Genomic DNA, 8,885 nt, shown 5'->3' with positions numbered 1-8,885 from the left:
AAGAAGCCAAGACTTGTGCAGCTGGTGAAACATCTGGACAGATCTTTACGGATAAAAAAAAAATAGCTAAAACTTTTACTTTCGCCATCCAGATTCATTGTAACTGTTGCATTAATGATGCACCATGTTCTTCAAACTGAGGAGAAAAGATGGCAGTACAATGAAGGAGTTAGAGGTTGTCAGTCTTCAATGTTTTGCCATGGAAACAAGTCATTCAAAACTTGAACCCTGTAACTAAAGGCCAAATGTGACTGAGCCAAATAACTATTTACAAATTGTCAAAGACTGCACCTTTATGCACTGATCATCATGTTGGTTGAAACACCTGCTCACATTATGTGTTTGACAGCTCATACTGTATCATTATCGGCATCTGTGTATGGACTCTACACCTCAAACTGTGTGCAATCATCCAACGGCCAACTGTGCTTCTGCAAAGCTTATGTCTGTTGCCATTTATACAATATTACCAGTGTAAGTTAATTAAAAAAACATAAAACATCTGTGTGTGGCTCCTGTATTAGAAAGCAAAAGCACTTAAATGAGGATGGATTGCGAGACATTTTGCATTCCTCTTAACATTAATGTGGCTAATGGTGACATCAGTAATCGGTTTGTAATCGTGATACATCATGTTCCTGTTAATGGGACCAGTAAACCAGACTCGAGAGCCATTAACTCCAACAAAGCTGTGCTTACAGTGCAAAGAGAGGGATCTTGGATTAAGACTCTTACAGAACAAGTCAAACATTGACATTTCAAAAGAGACACAAGGCATCAAGTATATATTATTCAGCAAAAAAAATCAGGCAGTGACCAACATTTCCTCTGATAGAAGTTTGAGCAACTTGCACAAGTGTTTCCAATTTAAGTTACTTTATACTTTGATTCTGAACAATGCACTACTGTGCTACACTAACCATGACACTTTAAAATAAAGCTACTGTTTTTAAGGTTTGTAAGCTTTAAAAACTACCTCTGATTATTGGTAATAAAGCAATTAGCCAAAGTTAATAGATCAGTTATAAACCCTTATCAAGCAGACAAAGAATGTTAACTTTGGTTCAGGTGGTGACTGTGGATATTTGATGAGTCCAATACATGTTCTCTTTTTTCAAAGGAAAAACCCATTCAACAACATTTTGCATGGAGAAGGAGTAAACCACTGATTTATTAACAGATTTTCAACATTTAAGGATAAAGACTTGATTGTAAGGCACCTGCGTGCACTGATTTTCATTGGTGTCTTGAAACAACATGTATGAATGACCGGAAAACATTTGTAACTGAAGCAACTTAAAAGAAAATGAAAATAAAAAGTTCACTAGTAAAAATGTTTTTGGCTGCAGGTTGATTCACAACCTGGCAACCTCAAGTACTACATGATGGTTAATAATAGTTGTAATAGGTATTGGTCATCAATTCATGAATATTTAACAAGGTATTTAAGTATCTAATTCAAAATGGAACAAGTCAATGTATCAGTATAAAGAGTCTTAAAGTAATGTACTTTAAATTTATTCGCTAAACTTAAGTAAACCTTTGAATAAAAGACTGAACTGAAGTGTTTAACGCTTAACATGCAGTACTTCCTCCACCATGGTTATTCTGTCTTACACAAGACATCCACAAGGTGTCACTGTTTCCTTTATTTTTACATACTCTTAGTTTACATGCAGCTAGATATTCGAGGATAGCATTTTTATTTTTTATTGCACTTACTGGGGCACATAATAATGTTTTCATTTTTTTGAACTGACTCAACTGTTTTTTCTTTATTGAAATAATTTTCCAAATATTTAATTTATGTGAACCATCTCTGTTTACATGGGGTTTAATACGAGATATTCTTTCATTTCTGTAAGTTAAACTAATTATATAAAGGATAAAAAAGTGGTTTAAACTGGTGTGCAAAGGCAGAATGTAAAGAAAGACCATAGTAGTATGAAAGTACAGTGACAGTTCATTGCAGTCATGCTGTCAAATCAATGCACCATACATTCTCCTATTCTTCTTTATTAACATCCTTTTCTGCCTCCATGTGCAGCAGGTGTGCATGACTGATGAAAAGTATTAAGCTACACTAGCTAATCAAAGCTAAAACAGTCACCAGCCAGCAAAAAAGGAGAAGAAAAAAAGAGATTTGGCACTACTACTGGGATAGAAGTCCACTCTGTTAAGCCAATGTCTTCAAATGACATTTCACAGAAGTGTGTTATGCTTTACTATGATGTATAATATACAGGTAGAACAAGTAGCTTCTATCTATATATCTGCAGATGGTATGCAGCTGTAGGAAGAGGCAGGAGAGGAACAGACTGAGAATGACTGGTTGGCAATTTTCTCCTGACACAAGTTTGACAGCTTGAGGGCTGACAAGCATCCTTCAATTAAATGGAATTTTCTCGCTGCTGTCAAAACCCAGCTAATGTCAACCTGTCGTTGCAGTGCTGGTGTATGGTAGCTGCAACTTTTGTTTTTAGCAATCTACCCCGTTTTCACCCTCACCTATGCATACCTTTGCACATGCTGGAAGATATATATTTGGATTTGTTTGTTCTGACTGGTGTGCCCCCCACTTTGGTTTAGCGATATTTTTCATTCCAACAAGGCCTTGCATGAAGCCGAAGAATTTGACAGTTTTGATCAATACTCAGGAAAATCCGGCATAAGGAGGCTATTCCGTATTTTGGCTTGAGGCAAAAGTTATACGACAATGTGATGAATAATTTTGCGAGGTATCTAAGAGGGTCATTTACGTCCAGGGAAAGAGGACACATGTTTAAAATTCATGTTAGGAAATGCTTTGGGGCAAGGTCAGATGTTAATAGTAACAGCAGTGCTTTCATGTCTGTATGCATGTGTGCATGTGTGTGTGTGTGTGTGTGTGTGTGTGTGTGTGTGTGTGCGTGAGGTGTGATATGGGGGGAAAATTCCATCTACAGCCCCTGTTCACTTCACTTATCTTTTGCAGAGAAAGGAGTAGGAGGCTTGAATAAATAAAACGCTGCTAAGGATTTCTTGATGTGTGTGCGTGTGTGTGCGTGCGTGCGTGTGTGTGTGTGTGTGTGTGTGTGTGTGTGTGTGTGTTATCTTCAGCTATGGTGGCCCACAGGGACTGGTATGGTTCTCACTCAGGTTCACAGGTCAGATGGGATGAGCCAGCTGTGGGCTGGGTGGTAAAAAGAGATACAGCGACACAGAAAGAAGAGGATTCAAGGAGGAACATTCCAGATTATCACGTCGGCATTAACAGGAGCACTTATGTCATTAAAAGTGAATATGGTGAACTATTGAGCAAAGAGCTGCCTATTAATTCATCCCTTAGACGAAGAGCAAGATACAGTGGATACAGTTTGAGTTTGATCTGTTTCGTCTTGATGAAGAAGTTCAAATTGCTTTTTGCTCTTTTTTGGTCTCCACCAAGTACAAAATATAGCATATAATAATTACATGCACAAATGTATCTTCTGTCTGGGTAGCTTTTGAAGATGGTTTACTATTCCTCAAAAAACAGTAAAACAAAATTAAAATATTATGACAAACCTATACTGCACATTTAAAGCATTACAAAAACTGTGGCTCATTTTAGCAACACTCCATTGTATTCTTGTAGGCTGTCTGTCTGTCAATATGCAGAGCAGCTTCTTCAGCGGTTGTGAGAATCCAAAAGGCTGGTTTATTTATAAGCCAATATGGCAGCAGATCACATTTGCAACCTACACATGAGAACAGAATTCCTTAATGTGCCTCAGAATAATGTAGGGAAGTCCATTCAACAGATACTAAAGATCTGATCCGATCCGATCCAAGCTAATTCCTGTAAAATCTGAAAAATGTGCCTGATTGAAAAATAAACTTAAATGAATCAGAGTTAAACTCAACTTTTGAGTCAACTTTTGAACACTGTCCTTGTTTTTATTATTCATATCAAACTGCAGGAAATTCTCTCTGAGCTTTGGCTATTGTAAAATTAATTTAAAAACAACCTCACCAACATGATGTACGGAGGAGTGTAACTGTTTCTCTCAACCTGATGGGGATATTACTGCTTATACCATACAGGCCAAGAAATAATGAGGAAACCCAGAAAAATCAGGCTGGTCCTGGAGAGTTGTGCATGAGTTGGAAGAGTTCTGCTCGACATCTCTCAGAGATATTTTGTATTTCAGCTGCACCCTTTAGCACATCAGGGACACCGGCAAAGGCAGAAAGAGATAAAAACTGATTTCTTCAGCCAACTTGTAATGGTCTTTTAATCAGCTGTAGCAGGTGATAGTCAGGTGAAGAGGGCTTGCTACCTTCTTTGGATTTTTAATGACTAACTTTGAAAGTCATGAAAACTTTAACAGCACCATTACCTAGAACAAATCCCATTAAAACATATTTTACATCACATGCCAGAATATTTACATTCTGTTTGGAACACCAGCTGCATGTCTGTCTAAATCCTCAACACAAACTACCCAGACGTAAGACAGCTTCTGTTTGAAAAAGAAATGCTTGAAAATCCAAACACTTCCTTCTGCCTGCTTCAACTCTGAGGTTATTAATGCTCCTTTCTCCAGCTGTTAACCACCAGAAGGAAATATTGTAACAAAAATAAATTTCCAAGTCTTTAGAGCCAGTGAGTGTTCTATTTTCCATATTCCACATTAAATCACAGTTTCCTTTTGTTGTCTTTGGGATCGTCAGAGGAAGTATAGTCTATTCACATTTTCAGAGAGAGACAGTACTTTGTCTCCTACAGATTGTTTTTCCCCTTATGCTCATTGAATTGTCCTTACTTAACAGAAGAAGGAATCTCTATACAGGAGGACTTCCTGTGTGTAGCAAAACCCCACTGAGCTAAAACAGCAGCAATCCTGATTTAGAGCAAGACTTCAGACCTGATCTGACTTCTGGGAACATTTTGGAGAACTTCCTATTTTGGATTTTGTTTAAGGCAGTCTGGAAGTGGCATGCCAGTGTGTGAGCGATGTCTTGGCTAAATCTCTGGCAGGATATGTCGATGAATCTCATCTAGACCTTTTCCTCCTCCATTAAAAAAAAAATCTTCTCACTACAAGTTCTAATCTTTGCTTAGAGGCAGCTAACACTGGGCCGCTGATGTGATTACAAGACCATTGGCACGGAAGGCAAGGGCTGGATGAAAACAGATTTTCCAAGGAAAAGGCTTTGTGGCTTGGGAAATGAGTGTAATATGATTTAATCACGAGTCAAAATGAGGGGGGATTCCAGACCCTGGAATCAACTTGAACTCTGGGCTGTTCCCAAGCAGTTTGGACAGGAGTGTGTTTCCAATCATCACTCCTAAAATAGGCTGTTCTTCACTCTCATAACATCGGCCTTTTAATACAATACCATCCTACTGTGTGATCAGCTTGGGCCTGTGACAGAGACATCATTAAGTAAATCCTTTGGAGAATCCGCGCTGTATAAAAAAAAAGAAGGTTCTGCGATAAATTGTGTATGAGCTCTTATATAATGGATTTCCATGAAGATTAATGATGAAGATTCTATAAAGAAAAAAAAAAAAAGATGCTCTAGCACAGTGGTTCTCAACTGGTGTGCTGGGACCCAAAAGTGGGTTGTGAAGGTCTTTTTAGTGGGACATGAACGTGTGCCTGGAAAATAAATTGTGTCAAAAGGTCAAAAAACCCTTCAACAAGATCGTTCCATTCAGTTTCTTTATTCTGTCACACTTCCAGCCTTCCATCTCAGGTGCAAACTGCATACATTTTAATTACTTAAAATCCGATAGATTAAAAAAATATCAGAAATTCAGTCAGTGGTGGATCCTGATCCTGCTCTAACTCAAACAAAAAAGAAAGTGCAACAATAGTTTGTCCTGAAATAATGTCTAAAACTTGCATTGATGATCTCTGTTTAACATTCTCTTCACCTCTCTGCTCCCAAACACTGCAGCTTTACCAGATGTGTCATTTCACTCATCTGATGCATTCAAAGGTCAGCAGTGATAATAACACAGAGTGAAGCGTGCTGTTAATTACAGTCTGTCTCAAAGTCAAAGACCGCAGAGCTGCAAGAGAGCTCTTCCTCCCTCCCTCACACACACACAAACACAGCCAACACGATCATTAGAAGGCATTATCTCTGTGGCTGCAGAGTTAAACAACAGAGTAATGCACTCTATTGGTGCTGTTAGAGTTCCAACAGCTTGTCTGCCTTTTATATGTGTCATGCATTCATACTGAAAAGCACAACTTCTTACCAGAGGTAAAATTTTGAAACGTGGATACAATGTGAGCTGACATCTAAACTTGAACATGAAATGATCAAGAAATAGAGATGGTGAGTGCAGAGAGGAACACCTCTGATTTCTTAAAGGGATACTTCAGCCATTTGCATGAAGCTGTGTATCATTAGAAACATGGTAGTAGTGTTGAATGGTCGTGAGTCCAGCCATCATTTTGCCCTGAGACGAGAAAAATACGTTTTTCTTTGCTTGAAAGTTTTCTTCATGTGATGCAAAAAGTGTCATATTGCATCACATGAAGAAAACTTCCAGGCAAAGAAAAACACATTTTTCTCGTCTCAGGGCAAAATGAGGGTTGGATTCACAACCATTCAACACTGCTACCATGTTTCTAATGATACACAGCTTCATGCAAATGGGTGAAGTATCCCTTTAAGAAGCCATGTTTACATCATCTCCAATTTCAATAACTGTATAAGAAACAATATTTTACTTTGTATATTACTTTTTTAGGGTCATTTCCAGGGATAACAGAGGAGGCCTTCGTCGTTTGGCTGTAGTTCACAATATAATAAAGTACATGTCATCGCTGTTCCATAAACAGCTGAGGAGTTTTTGTCCTCAAGTGGGCCTAAGAACAAGCAGTTCTTTCAGGGAAAGACATTTTCCATCATATCTCACTGACCTGTCTCCTTTTGAGGTAAGATGTAGAAATAGTTGGATAACTGTTCATTTACACAAACAGCAGAGAAACATAAATACAAATTCAGTGGAGTCATGTTTGTATCTATCTATTCTGTGAAAATATAGTCAAATATTTACTTTATTACCTCTTTTTTGTCACTACCAACCCCAGAATATCATATTTCTCCACTGTGTTCCAGCTAGTTATACTGTTGGTGCTTAATAAGATGTGTACATGGGGCATTTTAGAGCTCTTTTTTTTTTGGGCCGGTGCAGTGATGTGTCTACCGTTTTTTCAACTGTGGTGACTAGTCAATCAATCAATCTTTATTTGTGAAGCGCCAATTGACAACAAGTGTTATATCAAGAAACTTTACAAAAGAGCAGATAAAAAGACTTGTTGCGGTTGTTAAGTTACAAAAGAGCAGGTCTTGGTCTTACTCATTGCTATTATAAATACCCAACGTCAATCCATTACAGCCCTTGGGAACATTTAGCAAAGTTAAAGTGGCAAGGAAAAACTTCCTGTAGTCAAACATAGCCTTAAAATTGAGGTCATTTTAAGAGGGATAATTTACATAAGGTACAATATACTATAGTTTTGTGTTTATTAACAACTTTAAAAAGGTTAAAGTGAACTCAGGTCCCAACTAAGCTGGCAGAAAGCCAATAACATTTCATTTTCTTTTTGGGGGACTGCTTGGCAGAAGCTTTGTTCCAGTCCGACTCTACTTTTATGTATTGTGTAACATGAAGCTCATTGCCACGATTAGCTTAATTAAGGTAATAGGTTTTGTAGGCTTATCAATACACAACTCCTTCCATGATTACATTTGAGTGTAAACAGTGTCAATGTGAAAATCTAAATAAAGAAGCTAAAATGAATCTTTCCTCTGTTCAGCAAGTGTTGATGCAGGAGAGAAAATAATGTGTGAATTCTCTAAAACGTGATGTTTTGTGTATTTAACAAAACTATTGTCAAACATGATCATGCTAACATGTTCGAGATGACAATATTAATGTAATGTGATGGTGTAATATTCCTCTTGTCCACTGCTGGAAGTGACCCACGTCATTCAGCACTCAACAAGTAAAGCTGAGGTTGTAGTGGATATCATTACTTATGCAGATATTTGGTTGGTATATAAAGAAGGTGTGGCATACTGGCATTGCTACCCCTAGAAAATGACCTAAAGTTTTTAAAAGTTAGTTTTATGAACGTGAGTGAATCGATTAACATACACCACATCGGTTATATTTGAACTGATGAGAACTGATTCAGGTGACTCTATTGGGAAATCATTCTGTTTGACTCTCTTCATACATACAGCTCGAACTTCTTGGAGCGATGTGAATAAATCACAAACAATTTAACAGGAATTATCCGCAATTAGACTCAGAGTCTCATGCATATGGAAATTTTCAGAAGGGAAAGGCAGTTTATTCAGATGAGACTTTATCTTTACAGAGCAGCGTCAGTTTCCTCAGGATGCTTCGTTCACTTGTCAGAAATGAACCATCTCATGTTGTAAAAGTTGCTACTGCTGGGAGCTCCAAAGATGAGCATCATGGCAGCACTCAACATTTCATTTTATTTCTCTTATTCTTTGTGTGTTTACTTCCTGCAAAAAAACAGATGTCATGACGAACGTCAAGGGAGTTAGCGCTCGACAACAAATTCCTTCCTGTAAGGAGGATGAAGTGCATCAGGGACAGGGTTTATAAAGAATTCTTTATTATATGCTCTAAGTACATTATTACATTATGATTCATGATGTTGAACCCATCCATGCCAATTTGGGCTGTTACTGATGATCAACGGTGAGTTTTTGGACATGTGTTTTTGGTGTTATCTTGTTTTGTTTGATTTTAATAACAATTTCCACAAAGTCATATCATGTTTAAAATGGACAGAGCTTTTTCAATGCAGTTTAAAAGAGTGAACACACTTCTGGTATCTAAAAAAAACTTTTTATAAAAC

This window comes from Symphodus melops, assembly GCF_947650265.1.
Source record: "Symphodus melops genome assembly, chromosome: 15".
NCBI lineage: Eukaryota > Metazoa > Chordata > Actinopteri > Labriformes > Labridae > Symphodus > Symphodus melops.
This window is presented reverse-complemented; position numbering follows the sequence as displayed.